This window comes from Eretmochelys imbricata, chromosome 5 (genome assembly GCF_965152235.1).
Source record: "Eretmochelys imbricata isolate rEreImb1 chromosome 5, rEreImb1.hap1, whole genome shotgun sequence".
Classification (NCBI taxonomy): Eukaryota; Metazoa; Chordata; order Testudines; family Cheloniidae; genus Eretmochelys; species Eretmochelys imbricata.
The window spans coordinates 89,126,044-89,146,627 of record NC_135576.1 but is presented as its reverse complement, the minus strand read 5'-3'; the positions used below and the strand labels follow the sequence as shown (position 1 = coordinate 89,146,627).

Genomic DNA, 20,584 nt, shown 5'->3' with positions numbered 1-20,584 from the left:
TTTCATAATGCCATACCCTTCTATGTATCTTGGCATTTCTAATGTTACCTAAAAACATTTACTGCATCTTAGAGACCAAAAATATGTTTTTAAATTAGTGACTTTTTCAGCCTCTCTGTGCCATTATATAACAGCACACATAAGACCATCACATTTTATGGCAGTTATTAAACGAGATGGTATATTAGTAAATGTAAGCTCCAAAATAAACCCATATTTTTCACTTATAAGATTTAGGCTCTTTTACAGCACTCATAACAGTGGCAACAAAATAAACACTTGCATAAACCCTTATTTTAATTTTTATAAAACAAAAAAGTGACAAACATAATTTTTTGATAAAGAAAACACCTAAAGATTTGGTAAGAAAGCAAGTCCTGAAGAATAATTCCATTTTTTTAAAAAAAGTTTCTAATAAAATGCTTTTTATAGACTTCAGGATCCAGGGATGGAATAGTGTTTCCACGTGGTATTTACTGCCATGGCCCTTACTCAAAGTGCCTGAAACACCAGTTTAAATTAAAATTCTGTGCATCTAGTTCAAGCTGAAAAGCATCTAGCACCTTTAAAAAAAGGTGGTTTTTTTTTAAAAAAACAGCTTATAGGTAAATGGAGTTTACCAGACACATAAACCTTAAAAAAAAAAATAATTATAACCATTAGTATAAACTGTCAAGGAAAGCTCTAAAAAGGCCAGCTCCTTGTTTCTCCCAGCTATCTTTACCATATTGGAAATATTAGGTGGCACTTCATTTTCATGTTTTAACACTCATTTTTTCTGTCAGATGGGGTAGTTTTGTTGTCATATTGAACGTATGCCACCTAGTGTTCAAGAGTATTCATAGCCGGCTCTTTAGGCATGTGTGAAAAACAGCATGCGGCTTGTTGCAAGGCTGAAGTCTCCAAACATCCAGGGCTTGGAAGAAAACTATGTGGACGAGTTAGGTGGATGTGATTTTTACAGGAAAATATTGTTATTTTAAGGTACTTTACAAAATATGTACCTTTTAGTTTTTTAAGGTAACCATCTTTGTTTTATTTTATTTTTTTCAGCTACAGCATGTATATCTTTTAAAATAACATCATTTGTACATTTGCTTTTAAAAAGACCAATTTTTACATAAGTTTCAGGGCAAGCACCACAAAAGTTTTATGAAATTTTCACTTTATGATACTTTCACGTTCTATCCCATAGATATAATTAGAGTTAAATACAATTTTTTATCATTTTTTAAATTAAGTAACCCAATGAATAGTGTACTGGTTGTATCATTAGTTTTCATATTTAATTCAATACAAACATCCATATTTTAATTTATCTGAAATTGACATAATTTCCAGCCTTCTGTACTTGAGTTCCATAGGCCTTGGGTCCCTTGCTGCAGAATTTAGGACAAATTTGATACAGAGCTCACAGGGCCTTGACTATAGCTGTTGCTAGTGCTTTGCCTATAGTAGTACAGTGGTAGAAAAGTGACTATATAACCAAATAAGCCATTTACTTGCTGGTGGCGTCAACAGTGGTTACACTGCCACTGGATACTGGAGGACCAAATCCTATTCTTGGAGCAAAGCCCAACTACATGCGCTTTGTGCAAGGAACAGAACTTTTCCATCCAACTCAGTGGCAGGGTGCAGTGAAATAGCACAGTCATTACCAGAGCCCATGGCCCATTTATTACTTACATTATCATAGTCCCTAGGAATCGTAGTAATGGATCAAGATCTCATTGTGCTAGGCACTGTACAAACAGAGAACAAAAAGATGGTCCTTATCTCAAGGAGCTTTCCCATCTAAGGATAAGACATGAGACAGAAGATGGATACAGACAGATGGGGGAGTATAAGGAAACAGAGCCAATATTGGCTACTGGCAAAGAAAGTTATTTACCTTACCTGACTGGAGGTTCTTTGAGATGTGTGGTCCCTATCTGTATTCCACTGTGGACACACATGTGCTCCATCTGCCTGGAGCTGGAGAATTTGGAAAGCAGCGTCCATTGGTCCGCACATGCACCCTGGCTCACCTCGCCCCTCCAACTGAGTGAATAAAGGGTGGGACAAACTGATAGTCTCTCCATCAAGAATCAGAGAAGACCCAAAGAAGAGGGAAAGGAGAGAAGATAGTGTAATACCGATAGGGACCATACATCTCAAAGAATCTCTACTAACTGTAAGATAAGTAGCTCTCTTTTTCTTTGAGTTGTGGTCCTTGTGTACATTCCACTGTGGTTGATTGATAAACAGTATTCATATAGGAGGTACGATGCACGATCACAGATGGCAGAGCCGAACAAAGGACCGCTGTTTCAAAAGATGCATCAGTGGAGGACTCCTGTACCAAGATATGTATTTAGCCAATATGTGGATTGAGCTCTATGCAGCTGCCTTACAAATATCAAGCAGAGGCACATCTTGAAGTGATGCCATAGATGTTGCTTGAGCTCTTACTGCATAAGGAGGGGGAAGATTAGACAGCTGCCAGCAGAGCAAGATACAGCCCAAGATCCATTTCAAGATTCTCTGGGAGGATATAGCCTGACCCCAGCCTCTCTGCTATGATGACAAATAGTCTAGGGCAGTGTTTCGCACTTTTTAATACCAGGGACCAGTTTGCTGCCTTCCTAAAGTGTGTCAAGGAAATTTCAGGGTCTGGCACCAGTCCACAGACCAGTCATTGAGAAACACTGGTTTAGGAGATTTCCTGAATATTTTCATTCTCTGCAGGTAAAAGACTATGGCTCGCCGAACATCGATGGAATAGGGCCTCCTTTCTTCTGAAGATGCGTGAGGCTTTGGGAAGAACACAGTACTTCTTAGTGGATAGACTGGTTCAGGTGAAACTCAGAGACTACTCTGGGGGTGAATTTAGGGTGTAAACATAATGAAACCTCGTTCTTAAGAAATATAGTGCTAGGAGGATCTGCCATCAATGCCCCAAGCTCACAACCCTGTTGGCTGAGGCGATGGCTACCAGGAATGCAACCTTCATGGATAGGAGAGACATAGGCCAAGAAGCTAATGGTTCAAAAGGAGTCTTAGTGAGTACTGAGAGAACAAGGTTCAAGTCCCATTGAGGAGTAGGTAGAAAGGTTCTGATCAGGCCTTTCTAGAATCTGCTAGTCAGAGGGTGGGCAAAGATCGAGTAGCCCTGTGAAGACAAATGATATGCACTGTTTGCTGTTAAGTGAGCCTGTTAGAAACCATTGGACAAACCTGCTGTCTTCAAGGAAAGAATATAGTCCAGAATGAAAGGAGTATCTGTGTCTTCTGGAGAAATAGGTCTTTGATGTGCCCAGTCAGAGAAATGTTTCCACTTAGCTAGGTAATATTTCCTACTGGAATCCTTACTACTATTAGAAAGGATGTTCTGTTCAGCTTTACACAATTGCTGTAAGAATGAAGCCCATCCAAAAAACAGACTCCAGGATGAAGCAGCCATTGTCTGGGATGCCTGATATTGCTGTTCCCTTGAGCCAGGAGATTGGGACGTGTGTAGGACGTTAGGGAACCAAAACCGTCTGAGCCAGCTGGGAACAAGGAGAATAACTTGTGCTCTATCCTACTGAATCTCGTGCAAAACTCGCAGCAGGAGCGGTAATAGAGGAACAGATTTTTTCAGCATTTACGCAGACGCCCAGAAAGGAGAGCTCATGGACTGCCAGTTTGGCAAGTACACAGTTTGAAGCCATGCTTGTAGGCAACTAAGATGGAGTCTTGCAAAAGGCGTGAAAGTTTAAGCTTTGGACATTGGGGGTTCCAATCCAGACCAAGCAGCAGTGAGAAGGAACTAGAGAGGAAGTCAGTACACCCCGTCCTTTATTTCCTTGGTAGGAAACACAAGGTGAGCCAGGACACATGTGCAGAGCAGCCACCACTGCTTTCAAAATTCTCCAGCTCCAGGCACATGGAGAACATGTGTACCCACAGTGGAATACACATAGGGACCAGAACTCGAAGAAGTTACTCATCTTGTGCAGTAACGATGGTTCTTCAAGATGTGTCCCCCTGTGCGTGCTCCACTCTAGGTGTCGGTACGTCCCTGCGCTGGAGATCGGAGATTTCTCACAGCAGTACTCAGTCAGGGAAAGGGCGCGCACAGGAGTAGTCTCATGCAGCCGTTGGCACCTCCTGTAGCATGCATTCCCCCCACTGTCCCCTCCGTTCCTTCTCTACTGCAGAGCTCAGCTGTGTGAACTCCGAAGTAGAGGGAAGGAGGGTGGGTAGTGGAGCACCCACAGGGGGACGCATCTTGAAGAACCATCATTACTGCACAAGGTGAGTAACTTCTTCTTCGAGTGGTGTCCCTGTGGGTAGTCCACTCTAGGTGTTTGTAGAGTAGTACCCCACTAGGGGTAATAGGGGTTCGGAGTTATGTATAAGTATGTGATGAGAGCACTGTAAGGCCAACGATAGAGTCTGAGACAAGGCCTTGGGTGATAGCATAATGCTGTGCAAAGTGTGCTCTGATGTCCTGGTTGCAGCTCTACAAATATATATTAAGGGGACATTGTTCAAGAATGCAGTCAATGTTGCCATGGCTCGCGTTGAGTGAGATCTGATGCCCACGGGGGGGTTCTTTGTGATGCAGGTGGTAGCAAGTTTGAATACAGGTAGAGAGTCTCTGGGTCAATACTGTAGAGCCCTTGGAGTGCTCTGCTGTAGAGACAAATAGTCTTGGTGACTTATGAAATGGTTTAGTTGTGCCCAAGTGAAAGGATACAGCCCATCTGACATCTAGCATGTGCAACGTTGCTTCTTGGGAGTCATTATATGGCTTGGGATAGAAGGCAGGTGAGTGTATGGTTTGGTTAATATGAAAATTTGTAGTCACTGTGGGCAAGAATTTTGGGTGAGGACGTAACATGATTTTGTCTTTGGTAAATACAGTGTACGGTGGTTCAGCCATCAATGGTCCTATTTCGCTGACACGTCTGGCAGGCGTGATTGCCACTAGGAAGGCGACCTTCATTGACATATGAAGAAGCGAGCAGATTGCTAGAGGCTCAAAGGGTAGTCTTGTGAGACATTTGAGCACAAGATTGAGATCTCATGGTGGTGGAGGTTGGCATACTTCTGGGTGCATGCTTTGTATACCTGCTAGAAAGCACTGTGTAGTTGGGTGAGCGAATATTGAAGCCCCTTCTATCTGTTCGTGGAGGGCCATAATGGCAGTGAGGTGTACTTTAATAGAGCTTATGGCTAACCCCGTTTCCTTCAGTTCTAGTAGGTAGTCTAGGATCATAGATAGAGGCGTGTCCAGCTGTTTTTGCTGACACCAAAGGGAGAATCTGCTCCAATTGTGGTGGTACGTATATTTAGTGGTGAGGCGATGGCTATTTAGTAATACCTGTTTTACCTTCTCTGAACAGTTCTATTCCCCATGTTGAAAACAGAGAGGAACCATGCTTTGAGATGGAGTTTCACTGGGTCTGGATGGAGCATCAGGCCCTTGTTCTGGGACAGGAGGTTCGTCCGGAAAGGCAGCGGTTGTGGGGCACAGACTGCTAGATGTGAGAGGTATGGAAATCAAGTCTGTCTGGGCCATGTGGGGACAATGAGAATGATGTATGCGCTGTCAAGACATTTCTTGCAGATGACCAGTGGGATCAGTGGTATCGGTAGGAAGGCGTACATGAGTGACGCGTTTCACGGGATTACGAAGGCATCCCCTAACGATCCCAGTGCCAGGCCTGCCTTGGAGCAAAACAGGGGACATTTGTGATTTGTGGCTGAGGTGAAAAGGTCGATTACTGGGTGACCCCATTTTTGGAATATTGTGTGGAGAACACGGTCATGGATTTCCCACACATGTTCCTGTGAGAAGTGCCTGCTGAGGTTGTCGGCTGTAGTGTTTTGGCACCCTGATAGGTCTGATGCTGTGATGTTTATATTGTTGCAGAAGTTCCATAAATTCATGGCTTCTACGCATAGCGAGTGAGACCTGGCTCCTCCTTGGCGACTGATGTAAAACATGCACGCCACATTGTCGGTGAGAATAGAGATTGAGGTTTCTCGTATGAGTGGGAGGAAGTGTTGGTATGCATTGTGTACCATGCGGAGTTGCAGGAGATTGATGTGTAGTCGGGTTTCCGTCGCAGACCACTCGCCTTGTACATTGTGGTAGAAGTGGGCGCCCCAACCTATCAGGGAAGAATCTGCTGTAATAGTCACTGATGAGGGGGTCTTGTTGAAAGGGAATCCCGGAGAATACATTCCCTGGCTGTGTCCACCATTGTAGAAAGAGGATAACCCTTGGTGGCAGTGTCACACGTCTGTTCAGAGAGTGTTTGCGGGATGTACAGACCGTGCTCAACCGGTGCTGCAGACAGTGCATACGGAGTCTGGCATACTTCACTACGAAAGTCATAGCTGCCATATGTCCCAGAATCTAAAGACATGTCCTCACTGAAATTTGTGGGCTGATGGTCACCGTGAAAATAAGATTGGTCAATGTAGTGAATCTGTGGTTTGGCAATATTGCCTTGGCTTGTATGGAGTCTAGGTCGGCTCCAATAAACTCCAGTCGCTGGGTTGGTCCCAGAGTGGATTTCTTTTCATTTATCTGTAGACCTAGCTGGTGAAACAGGTCTATTGTGGTCTTCAGCATGCCTGCTGTCTTGTCGGTTGGCACCCTTGAGTAGGCAATCATCTAAATAGGGGAAGATTATGACTCCTTTGTGTCGAAAATGTGCTGCTACTACCACAAGCATTTCTGAGAATACGCGGGGAGCAGTGGACAGTCTGAAGGGAAGGAACCTGTATTGGCTGTGGTTGTGTCCAACTGTGAACCTCAGGAACTGTCTGTGGGCAGGATGTATTGTAATATGGAAGTACGCATCTTGGAGGTAGAGGGCTGCAAACCAGTCCCCCACATTTAGTGCTAGGATTATTGTGGCCAGAGTGGCCATTTTGAACCTGTGGTTGTGTATGAACCTTTTGAGTTTTTGGAGATCTAAGATTGGTCTCAATCCCTCTTCTTTCTTCTCTCTCAGGAAATATTTGGAATAAAAACCCCTCCCTCGGTATTGATGTGTTACTGGTTGTACAGCACCTAGCAGTAGGAGGCAGTTTACTTCCTGTGGCAGGAGGTGCTCGTGAGAGGGGTCTCTGAAGAGGGACAGGGAAGGGGAGAATCTAGGGGGGGTGGCTGTGAAAGGAATGGTGTGACCAGATTGTATGATCTCCAAAATCAATTGATCTGTGGTTATCGCAGCCCAGGCATGGTAAAATGGGCTTAGCTGGTGACCACAATTTTGGGATAGGGTATCTGTTGGCACTAGAGGTGTGAGGAGGTCATGCATACTCTCAACCAAGACTTCAAAAATTGTGGCTTAGATGTAGATGGACGTGTGGACGAGGCCTGGTTCTGTGCAGCTTGTCGTCTCTGAGCCTGTTGTTTGGGTTTGTTCTGAGTGAAGTATCGTGGTTGTTGATGGTTAAACGAGGTGTCTAGTGACATCTAGTGGGTGTACGCCTAGTGTACGCAGCGTCATTCGGGAGGCCTTCGTGGTATAGAGGACGTCATCTGTTTGAGATGAGAATAGTTTATCCCTATCAAAGGGGAGGTCCTCCACTTTTAGTGGTAGTTCTTTTGGGATTCCTGAAGCCTGCAACCATGCTGTTCTTCTCATAACCACAGCTGTTGTGGTTGTCTGCTACATCCATTGAGGCTTGCAGCGTTGCGCAGGCTATTAACTGACCCTCGTTGATAATGGCGTTGAGTTGAGGACGTTTATGTTCAGGGAGGTCTTCCATGAGCTCTTGTATTTTACTATAGTTAGAGTAGTCATAATTTGCTAGTAGAGCAGAATAGTTGGCAACTCTAAGCAGAAGGGTGGCTGATGAGTAAACTTTCCGACCCAAGAGGTCCAGTCTCTTGTGTTCATTATCTTGCAGTGAAGAGAGGAAATGAGGCTGTTTACTGTGCTGATTAACAGCCTCTACTACCAGAGAACAGGCTTGAGGGTGTGAAAAGAAAAATTCCGTGCCTTTGGCTGGAACAAAGTATTTTCTGTCAACCTTTTTGTTAGTGGGTGGTGCCAATGCTGGTGTTTGCCATATTACCTCTGCAGGCTCTATTATAGCCTCATCCATGGGGAGGGAAATCTTGGTCGATGATGCTGATTGTAAGATTTTTAACAACTTATGTTGTTTCTCCTGAACCTCATGTAAGGCAATTTCTTGGCTGTTTGCTACTCTTTTGAAGAGTTCTTGGAACTGTTTCAGGTTATCTGGTGTCTTAGGGGTAGATGGCGTCACCACTTCGTCTGGTGCAGAAGATGAGTGCGGGGCACGTGGTGAATAATCCAGGTCTGCCTGAGATAGTATCTCTTCCTCTTCTATCTCTGTCTCAGGGGGGTCAGAGGTTTCTCTATGTGGGAATGATGGGTGTACTCTGGAACCTCTTGTTGCTGGGGAAGGGGGACCAGAATAGGGGTTCTGGTATGTGAGCCAAGGACCTCATTGTGGCCATTGCATGGGGTAAGGCGGTAATGGGTAAGACTAGTGCTGTGCATACCAGGGCTGTGACTGCTCGGAGGGGTGAGGCTTAGGCTTCACAGCATTCCATGTAGGTCTCATCTGTGATGGGGATGAACATTGAGAGGAGAAGCGGTTGTCCTGCACGTCTCCTTCCTCACCACTATGCATGGAGTGTAGTGCAGGAGATGAAGGATGGTACCGTGCTATGTAGCTCAGGGACTGTTTGGTGCCGAGCAGTGGTGACTGCGGTGCAGAAGAAACTGCTATGTCAGCAGGACGCAGGAGTTGCGATGGTCCCGCCTTGGGGTTACGGTCGACCATTGGAGCGCTGACCGGTGCTGGATTCGACTTGTTAGGTGGCAGCAAGTCTTGGCTCAGTGCCAGTGGCGGCAGCATTGATCGTGGTGCCGCTGCCTGTGCGGCGTTCTGTACTGGGGTAGTCGGTGCTGTGGAGGAGACTTGACATCTCAACTCCGGGGCCGTGCATTGGGGCTCAGAAGGGGTCCACTGAGGGACGGTGCCGGAGGAGCCTGGTGCCTCGTAAGTCCTCACTCTGGATGAGTGGAGCACTGAGGGTAAAGACCTCGCTGGGGAAGCTCTCTTTTTCTGAGAGACCCTTGCTGGAGAGGTCGAGGCTCACTTCCTGACAGTTTTGGAAGTCGGAGCCTTATCAGAGCTCAGGGATCTCGGTTTATGAGACTTCCCGGAGGACATCTCTTGCCGAGGTTGGAGGGATTTCTCCAGCAGAAGCATTTTCAAGCTGAGATCCCTGTCACGTCTTGCCCTTGTTGTTAAGTTGGTGCAATGTATGCATTTCTGGGAGATATGAGTTTCTTTCAGACAGTGAATGCAGAATGTGTGGCCGTCAGAGACCGGCATCGGTTCACAGCAGGAGTCACACTTTTAAAATCCTGTTGAGCCCCGCATAACTGCATTAAGCCTCTCCCACCTCTCAAGAGATACCGGTGGGAGTTAATTGTAATGGTAAACTGTAGAAACTGTTCCCAAACGGGGAGTTAAGGAGAGAAAAGTCTTCTTTTTTCTCTTTTCCTTTTTTTTTTCTTTTTTATGAAAAACCTCTAAGAGGAACTAAGGAAACTATGTAACTATGTACAGACTAAGACTAACTAAACAATGTAACTAAGGGTACACTAAAAAGAAGTTCCTATGTAACTTGCAACTTTTTTTTTTCTCCCCATAAAGTATCAAAGAGAGCACTGCCGTGGAGCTTGTCTGCAGCCGGTTGAGAGGATGGTTGAGAAGGAACTGAGGGGATGGTTGGGGGAGCGCACATTACAGGAGGTGACAACAGCTGCATGAGACTACTCCTGTGTGCGCCCTCCCCCCCGACCAAGTACTGCTGCGAGAAATCTCTGATCTCCGGCGCAGGGATGCACAGACACCTAGAGTGGAGCACCCACAGGGACACCACTTGAAGCAGATGATGGGATTTTCAGGATGCCATGGTTATCACCTAATTTTTTCAAAAGATACCATGGATCTCATATCCCAGGTAGCCCTTGAATTTACCTTGGCAAACGCTCTCTCACACATGGGAAAAAGCATCAGAAAAAGCTTTGCAGGACTGGCATCATCCTCTCTGGACCCTCTCCTGATCAATTTCAAAATCTGCATGATCTGTAGAGCACAATTCAACCTAGAATGCACAGCCAGACTAAGGATATTGAAATTGCAGGTCTGATCTAATGATTACAGATGTATATTTCTCATACAATCAAAGACATTGACACCTTTATTTTTTTCCTTTTTAAAAGAAAATTAAATAAAAAAATTGCATAGCAACATTACAGTGGAGATGCTACATGCATACACACACAAACCATGTAAAATTCAGCTACTTTTTCTATTATGCATTTTTCTAATTCACAATTAATAGGAATAAGAAAAAACCCTGATTTATTTTAACAATGAACACAAAAACAAATATACAGAGAAATAAAGGAGAAAACGTGTATGTGCTTATACATATACAAGTGTTAATGTATGTATAAGTAATAGACACATCTGTTATTATTATCAATACATCTAATGTGCTTTACATAAACAAGTATTATCCTCAAAAAGTATATACAGACGAAGAAACTGAAGTACAGAAGTTAAGTGACTTGCCCTAGATCACAGAGCACGTGAATGGAAGAGATGGGAACAGAACTAAAGTCCTCTGGACTCCCAGTCTCATGTCCTATTCATTGGATCCAGCTGTTCTATGGCTAAATAATTCTAACTTTAAGAAACTATTACACTTCTGTACTTTACCTGATTGTTTGTATTTCCAAGTTTTATTTTTTATTAGCACTATACAAAAATATTGCTTAAATTAGTGATAAACATGTCACTCCTGAATTTTTGTTTTAACTTTAACAAATGCCAAATGCATCTTTATTCTATGTATACAAATCTATTTTAAGAGCTTTAAGTTTAGCTGACTTTTAGTCACAAGTACTAAGCAACTGAAAGTCTTCAATTTTAAATTACATAACTTGGTGAGTTCAAAAAGGTAGGATCTATTCACATGCTTAAAGGACTCCTATGTAGAAGACAGAAAAGCTCTTCAGTAGTACAGAACATTAGCAGAAACTAGCTCACGAGCAGCCCACTGACGAGTCAGTCCAAATTTGCTGCAAAGCAAACTGTGATTTTATTTTCAATAGCTACTAAAAAGGGAATATCATTTAATATCTTTTATAGAATTCTTGTAGTGAAGAGCATGAGGAATTCACCAAGAGCACAAGCAAAATTAATCCACACTATACCCAGTAAAAAGAAAAGGAGTACTTGTGGCACCTTAGAGACTAACAAATTTATTTGAGCATAAGCTTTCGTGAGCTACAGCTCACTTCATCGGATGCATTCAGTGGAAAATACAGTGAGGAGATTTATATACACAGAGAACATGAAACAATGAGTGTTACCATACACACTGTAACGAGAGTGATCAGGTAAGGTGAGCTATTACAAGCGGGAGAACGGGGGGGGGGGACCTTTTTGTAGTGATAATCAAGGTGGGCCATTTCCAGCAGTTGACAAGAACGTATGAGGAACTGTGGGCGGGGGAGATAAACATGGGGAAATAGTTTTACTTTGTGTAATGACACATCCACTCCCAGTCTTCATTCAAGCCTAAGTTAATTGTATCCAGTTTGCAAATTAATTCCAATTCAGCAGTCTCTCGTTGGAGTCTGTTTTTGAAGTTTTTTTTGTTGAAGAATTGCCACTTTTAGGTCTGTAATCGAGTGACCAAAGAGATTGAAGTGTTCTCCGACTGGTTTTTGAATGTCTGATTTGTGTCCATTTATTCTCTTACGTAGAGACTGTCCAGTTTGGCCAATGTACATGGCAGAGGAGCACTGCTGGCACATATCACATTGGTAGATGTGCAGGTGAACGAGCCTCTGATAGTGTGGCTGATGTGATTAGGCCCTATGATGGTGTCCCCTGAATAGATGGACTACAAGCCATAAGGAACAGTATCCCCAATAATGTCACGGCAAACCTTGTGGCTGAACTTTGTGACTTTGTCCTCACCCATAACTATTTCACATTTGGGGACAATGTATACCTTCAAATCAGTGGCACTGCTATGGGTACCCGCATGGCCCCACAGTATGACAACATTTTTATGGCTGACTTAGAACAACGCTACCTCAGCTCTTGTCCCCTAACTTGCCCCTACTCTACATTGATGACATCTTCATGATCTGCACCCATGGAAAAGAAACCTTGAGGAATTCCACCATGATTTCAACAATTTCCATCCCACCATCAACTTCGGCCTGGACCAGTCCACACAAGAGATCCACTTCCTGGACACTACGGTGCTAATAAGCGATGGTCACATAAACACCACCCTATACCGGAAGCCTACTGACCACTATGCCTACTTACATGCCTCCAGTTTTCATCCAGACCACACCACATGATCCATTGTCTACAGCCAAGCTCTACGATACAACCGCATTTGCTCCAACCCCTCAGACAGGGACAAACACCTACAAGATCTCTATCAAGCGTTCTTACAACTACAATACCCACCTGCTGAAGTGAAGAAACAGATTGACAGAGCCAGAAGAGTACCCAGAAGTTACCTACTACAGGACAAAGAAACAAACAAAGAAAATAACAGAACGCCACTAGCCATCACTTTCAGCCCCCAACTAAAACCTCTCCAACGCATCATCAAGGACCTATCCTGAAGAACGACCCATCACTCTCACAGATCTTGGGAGACAGGCCAGTCCTTGCTTACAGACAGCCCCTCAACCTGAAGCAAATACTCACCAGCAACCACTCACCACACAACAGAACCACTAACCCAGGAACCTATCCTTGCAACAAAGCCCGTTGACAACTGTGTCCACATATCTATTCAGGGGACACCATCATAGGGCCTAATCACTTCAGCCACACTATCAGAGGCTCGCTCACCTGCACATCTACCAATGTGATATATGCCATCATGCGCCGGAAATGCCCCTCTGCCATGTACATTGGCCAAACTGGACAGTCTCTACGTAAGAGAATAAATGGACACAAATCAGACATCAAGAATTATAACATTCAAAAACCAGTCGGAGAACACTTCAGTCTCTTTGGTCACTCAATTACAGACCTAAAAGTGGCAACTGCCCACCTTGATTATCACTACAAAAGGCTTTTTTCCCCTCCGCTCTCCTGCTGGTAATAGCTCACCTTACCTGATCACTCTCGTGACAGTGTGTATGGTAACACCCACTATTTCATGTTCTCTGTGTATATAAATCTCCCCACTGTATTTTCCACTGAATGCATCCGATGAAGTGAGTTGTAGCTCATGAAAGCTTATGCTCAAATAAATTTGTTAGTCTCTAAGGTGCAACGAAGTACTCCTTTTCTTTTTGCGGATACAGACTAACATGGCTGCTACTCTGAAAACTATTCCCAGTGTTTCAACTCAAGGATATATCCTTTTGAGGATGGATTCTTTTATAAAATACTCTGTTAAGGAAATGTATTGTATCTGTTGAACTTTACTTAGCTAGGATACTCTACAAGGAAATTCAATTTAAAACAAAAATTGTCTTGCCTCTCCCAATTTCTCTCTTACATCTCCCCCATCTTTCTCCCTTTTCTCTGCCTCTTTCACTGGAAGGTCTAGATATGAAAGGTGACTCTGGATCCAGCCAGAATATAACTGGGTGGATCAGTCAAAGCAGGAGGGCAATGTAGGAGCATAGGAACTAGGGTACAACCCCAAATTTTAGTATGGCAGCACAACAGAGTATCACTACCCCACCTAATAAGTGGAACTTTTCACTCTGCAGTGCTGAATCAAAAACAATAGCATTTGAGGGTCCACAACCTGAATTTCAGCTGGAAAGCATAACATAGTTTTGATTCTGGGCCAGACTTTGGAAAGTTGATGATGCCAGGAGAACGGCATACTTACAGAATGGCTTACAATGTCAAGAACAACATAAGTTTTAAGGGTCAGAACCTAAAGCCAACGATTAAGGTTTTCTTATGCCCTGCCTTTCAAAGGAGCACAACTACGTCTGCTTCCAAAAGTACTAACTAAAATCTGCACAGACATTACTATTGGCTCTATATGTGCATGTAGTGAGGACTGTACAAAAACCCTGAAAGCTTAACACAGCACCACATAGATATTACGAACACATATATACACACACACACATATATTATACACTTATGTACACTTCAACCCTCAAAAATGCAAGACCTCCCAATTTCTGAGATGCCAAAGAATATTCATGTAGATTATTTCACTATATGCAATGTGTATAACACTGATCTTTTGTTTTTATTGCTTCCTAGTAACTACAAAATTTCCAATACTAATTCCAGTTTCTTCCAAGAGATGTAAACTTAATTAACTGCACACCATATAAAATACAAGTTACTAGACCATCACACTCTAATTACAGCTGGAATCCAAATATAACAGTATTGGATATCAAGTTTCGTTCATACTAAAGCACAGCAGTCTTCTATCTAGGTCCTGCAGATCTCTAAGGGCAGGTCTACACTACTGCTTAAGTTGATCTAACTTTCATCGCTCAGGGGTGTGAAAAAGGCCCCCGCCATGAGCAATACAAGTTTCACACTGTCCACACTGGCGCTAGGTCAGCGGCCAACATAGCTTCCGCTTCTCGCTGAGGTGAAGCAATTATGCCGATGGGAGAGGGTTCTTCCGTCAGCATAGTGCATCTTCACCAGATGCGCTACAGCTGTGCAGATGTAGCACTGTAGTGTAGACTGGCCCTAAGATATTTACCTACAGTTATGACACTGTGCTGAGATAATTCATTGTGATAAATGACTCAGACGATGCAGTTCTGAAGCAGCTTATTCACCTTACCTAATTTAGCTACATAACCAATTTTTTTCTGGTTGCTCTTTTGTTCTATATTGTTTTTATTGCAAATAGGAAAAAGAGACTAAATCAATCAGTAATTTTTGGCTCATCATTTTGTATTGTAATTGCCATAAACCATAAGGCACATAGAGGTCACATCCTGGAAATGTCATAATCAAACACACATACGCACGTACCTCTAAATAAATGTTCTAAATATATTTTAGATGGGATATATTCATCACATTGGCAGATCCAATGTTTCTACTTACTGTAATCTAAATAGCCTTTAAAATAGCATGTAATAAGAGAATTATTAGACCGACTGACCATTGCTCTGACCACATCATCCACCCCCCTACCAGCTCCGGCTATCATGCTTCACTGCAAGAAGATCAAGCTTCCTTTCATCACCCTCTCAACTGTACCCTCATATCCCTCTTGCATACTCTGGTCTCTTAATGCATTTCCTCCTACCAACAAAGCAAGGCTTATCTGCCTATTTCTCAAATTCTCATCTTTGTGCCTTCATCCACACTACTCCTTTACACAGAATGCCCTCATCTTCTTCATCTGTGTGTGTCATTTGTCTTCTCAGAGTGCAAATTTTTGGGGGCAAGGGCTGAATTTTCAAGTATGTACAATAGGAATGTGCCCAGCACAATATGGTCCCAATCCTGCTGTGGGGCTCTGTGTGTGAATGTAATATAAATATTAAATAAATACATACATAATATACCCAAGATTAAAACAGAGATTTTACTTTTTCTGTACTGAACCAATGTTTTCTGTAAGCTATGTATAGCACCTATATATTATGGTGAATGATGGCTTTAGAAATATAGAGGGATGGATAAGACCGTTGTATTTTATAGATTATGGGGGAGAGATACTCCTGTGACCACTTTACAGGTGGAAAAGAGAGAGCTGAGAATGTATACAGGCACAGAACCTTCTGTAATTTTGAGTTCTGAAATGTTCAGATCCCTGATTGATGCATAAGCAGGGTCAATGCTAGCAGTTATGTAGCTTGTCCGCATGGTACACAACACCTACAATGGGGATCTGTAGAGGCAATGAATAAGAAACAGTTACCTACCTTTCTGTAATTGTTCTTCGAGATGGGTTGCACATGTCCATTCCCCTGTAGGTATGTGTGGGAGCCCCATGCACAGTTGTCAAAGATCTTTTTCCCCTCAGCAGTACCCATCAGGGCAGCTTGAGTGCCCTCTGCCATTGCATGACACTATGTGCAGGCATAAGAGGGCAGAGCCACCCCAATCCACCTCAGTTCCTCTTACTGGGACAGATTTTGATAGAGAGGGGAAAGAGAGTGGGTCCTGGAATGACATGTCCACACATCTCAAAGAACAGCTGTTAGAGACAGGTGGGCAGTTTCTTCTTTGATTGCACGTCCATTCTGCAGGAAGTGGGCTCAGAGTCTACAGGAACAGATTGGAGAACAACACATCCAACAGTGACATGGCTTCTGGACTGCTTGACTACAGCATAATGAGAAGCTAACACGTGCACTGATGACCAAGTTATCCAGAATAGGTAGTTGCGCTTGGAAAGCTACTGATGCTGCATATGCTCTAGTGAAATGGGCCAATACTCTAGCTGGTGGCATCACATTAGCCAACTGGCAACACAAACAAATGCACAAAGAAACCCAGGGTGAAAACCTCTGAATGGAAACTGGGTGTCCTTTCATTCTATCCACAACCGCGACAAACAACTGCGTTGAGGAACCAAAGGACTTCATGGAAAAAAAGCTAAAGCTCTTCTAACACCTAATGAATGAAGTTTCTCCTCATCTCTATGAGTGTGAAGTTTCAGAAAGAAAGTCAGCAAATAAAATTGCCTGGTTAATGTTAAAATTGGAGACCACCTTTATTAAGAACTTTGGGTGAGGGTGGAGGTAAACATTATCCTTACGGAAAACTGTATAGGGAGGCTCTGGTACCAGGGTTCTCAACTCACCCACTTTCCTCATAAAGGTAATCACAGTCAAAAAGTCCACATTTACAGAGAGGTAGAGAAAGGGAGCAAGTTGCAAGAGGTTCAGAAGTGGCCCCATTAATTTTGCCAACACCAAAATCAGATCCCATACGGGAATAGGATCTTTCACCTAAGAGTATAATCTGTCCAAACCCTTTAGAAATCTGATGGTGATAGGGTTGGAAAAAAAGATCTATTATCTACCAAGGGGTGGAAAGCTGAGATAGCTTCCAGAGGTACTCTGATAGAGCTAACTGATAGACCTTGATGTTTTAGGTGTAAAAGACCACCCAATCATGACTGATAAGAGCTTATTTGGAGGGAACATTTTTGTCGGGACCGGATGAAAAAACATTTCTATTAGCCAGATAAGTACCCCTTCTTGAAGCTTTATACTATTCAGAAGTACTTTCTGTATGTTCTTAGAGCAAGCCCTTTCCAATGGTGTTAACCATGAAGCATCCACTCTGTCAAATGGAGTGCTTGTAGGCTGGGGTGAAGCAGATGCCAATGGCCCTGGGTAATCATGCATAGATCCAACGGGAGAGATAATGGAGGTCTGACTGACAAGATTGGCAGGGTTGAGTACCAGTGTTGCTGAGGCCATGCTGGTGCTATAAGTATGAGGTGAGCCCGGTCATTGACAAGACTCTGCGCAGTAATGGAATCAGAGGTAAGGCATATAAAAGTAATTCTTCCAGGATAGCAGGAATGTGTCTGTCAATGAACCTGGATTGTAAACATTACTGATGGCATTTTCCGTTGGCCTGTGTTGCAAATAGGTCCACCTGGGGTGTCCCTCACAGCTGGTACATGAACCTGGCCATGCCTGGAGACAGTGAACTCTGATGGTGATCAGGGAAGAACCTGCTCAGCTGTTCTGCCAACAAATTCTGCACTCCTGGAAGGTAAGCAGCTCTGAAGTGAACCAAATTGGCTATGCAAAAGTCCCACAGGTGAATCACCTTCTGGCACAGCTGTGTCAAATGCATCCCTCCCCACATGTTTTCATAAAATATAGTTACTGTGCTGTCTGTTATTACTAGCAGATTTTTTCCCCTTGATATGCAAAAGGAAGGCTGAACAGACTAGATGAGCAGCTCACAACTCTGACATTTATGAGGGTCTCTTCAGTTCTTGGGAAGACCACAGACCTTGAGTCTACAGTGACCCATGTGTACCCCACAACCAAGGGTGATGCATCTGTGATTAAAGTGAGCACTGGTTGTAAGGGAACGACGAAAACCCTGTAACAGTCTTTGGTGGTTCCTCTCTCCCTCAGGGTGTGGGGAAACCTGACCACACCCAGTTATCAACTCTGGGTGATAGCAACACCAGCCCACTTTCCTACTATTCCCAAGGGGGGTTCTGCCCTTTGTAGGGCTCCTTAAGTCTCTCTGGCTGGGGGATCAAAATGGAAGTCACAAACTCTCCACGCTTTCAGGGAGACTCCCTGAGGTTCCAGAAAGCAGGGGTGGGGAAGGGGGGAGGGTATCTACAGTGCTGCCAACAATCCAGTCCCAAGATAATAGGTTTGAGGAAATCACTTTGTCTGGGTTTCTGTGGCAGGCTCAGCCTGTGTGTCTTACCATAGGGGGGCTGCTGTACTTTCCTCAGGGTCGGGATGAAAGTCTCCTGCCTAGGAGTTCCCTTTGCAACGTCAGGCATTACTCCTGCAGTCTGGTGTTTAGGGTAGTCTTGCTCCTTTCCCCCTGCCTACTGAAGTTTCTTCCCGTTTAAAGCCCTCCTCCCAATCATGCATGATTGACAGGACTGGATAGGTGGGGCTAGCCCAACCAGCAAAGCCTCTCTGCTCTCTTCCTCATACCTGGGGGCCTATACTATGTCACAGACCTTCACCCAAACTTTCAGAGAGTGTATTCACTGGTTCAGAGATGACAAAAGTAACACCAGTACTTGAGCTACTTAGGACATACATTGAAGCCAGCCAGCCTTGCAACTTCCTGAGGTGTAGCGTGGTGTGCTGCACTACACAGGTACATACTGCCGTGTGCCCCAGGAATCTGAGGCATCTGTGAACTGTGGTGAGAGGATTTGCTTTTAGCTCCAGAACTAACCCCCAGTGTTTCAAAGCTTGATTTTGGCAGAAAAGCCTTGGCCTTCGTAGAGTCTAAGACTGCTCCAATAAATTCAATTATCTGTAGTGGTTTCAGGATTGGATTTGTCCCAATGAACTGGAAGCCCGGTGTATTGAATGCAGATAGGCTGATGGACAGAACAGTACTTGAGCTTTGGACTTGCCTCTCACCAGCCAGTTTTCCAGATCTGGAAACAGATGGACACCTGATTTTCAAAGATACCCTACCACCATGGCCATGCACTTTGCGAAAACATGAGGAGCAGCTGACAGACTGAATGGAACCACTGTGAATTGGTAATGGGTTCCATTCGCCACGAATCTGAGAAATGTCCAGTGGTTGTGGCATATTGCCACATGGAAGTAAGCACCTGTAAAGTCGAGGGCACCATACCAGTCCTCTTGTTTCAGGGAGGGAGTCATGGAAGCGAAGGTGACCATATGAAATTTTATCTTCTTCAGGAATCTGTTTAATTCTCCTGTATACAAAATAGGCCTGAGACAATCTTTCGCTTTGGGAATAAGAAAGTAGAGGGAATAGAAGCTCTTCCCCTGAAGCACAAAAGGACTTCCTCTGTAGCTTCTGCTTCAAGGAGGGATTAGACTTCCTGCTGAAGGACAGTTTCATGAGAGTGGTTCCTGAAGAGACATGGAAGGAAGACAGAAATAAAACTGGAAGGAACATCCCAGATCAACCATGCTTAAGAACCACTTATCTGATGTTATGTGAGACCAAGTACTTAGGAAGCGAAATAAGCAACTGGAAAACAAAAAGGGTAGAAACAGACAGAATTGTGGGAACTGGTAAACTATCCTTATCAACCCATCAAAATGCCTGTTTGGACGAAGCGGCTGGATGAGATGAACCTGCTGATACAGAAGAGGGTGGTGGTGGTGGTCACCTCCTTTTAACCTCTGCCTTTCTTTTTTGGTGGGTTCAGGGATCCCCATGCTTTCAGGGAGACTCTGAGGATCGCAGAACAAAGCCCTAATGTCTATAGGACTGCTGAGGACAATACTTCTTTCTTTTCATTGCCAGTGTATAGATTCCAGGCAATTTTAGCATTGTCCTGCGCTCTTTTAGGCTATGAAGTCTATTGTCTGTCTTGTCTGAAAATAAGGAAGGACTTTAGAATGGTAGATCTTGGATGGTCTGCTGAACCTCTGCAGGAAGACTGCAGCCATCTCTACTTTCTTATAGTTATACTAGATGCCATGGTGCGAGTTGCTGAACCTGCCACATCCAAGCTGTCCTGTAGAGCTGTTCTGGACACCAGCTTGCCCTCCTCTACCATCATATTGAATTCCTGCTTGCAGTCATCCAGTAACCTGTCCTTAAATTTCATCATGTTCTCCCAGAGAGTATCATAGTGACTTCAAAGCACCTGTTGGTTTTCAATTCTGAGTTTCAGACTTCTCATAGAATAAAGTTTACAGGCAAACAAGTCCAACCTTTGATTTTTTTCCTTTAGGAGTCAACACCTGGTACCATGCATCTTCCGCTCATTAGCTGCTGCCACTACTAAGGAGCCCAGGAGAGGACAAGAATACGGATGTTCAAACTCATTAGAAGCGATGTAGAACTTCCCTTCTTCCCTTCCTCCCACAGCAAAATGGGCAGAGAG

General features: G+C 43.9%; 1 protein-coding gene across 5 annotated transcripts in view; it reads right to left on the bottom strand.

Moving 5' to 3' along the window:
- Positions 1-20,584, bottom strand: part of FANCC (FA complementation group C) — a 155,738-nt gene that overhangs the window by 41,819 nt on the left and 93,335 nt on the right. The gene's annotated exons all lie outside the window — the stretch shown is intronic.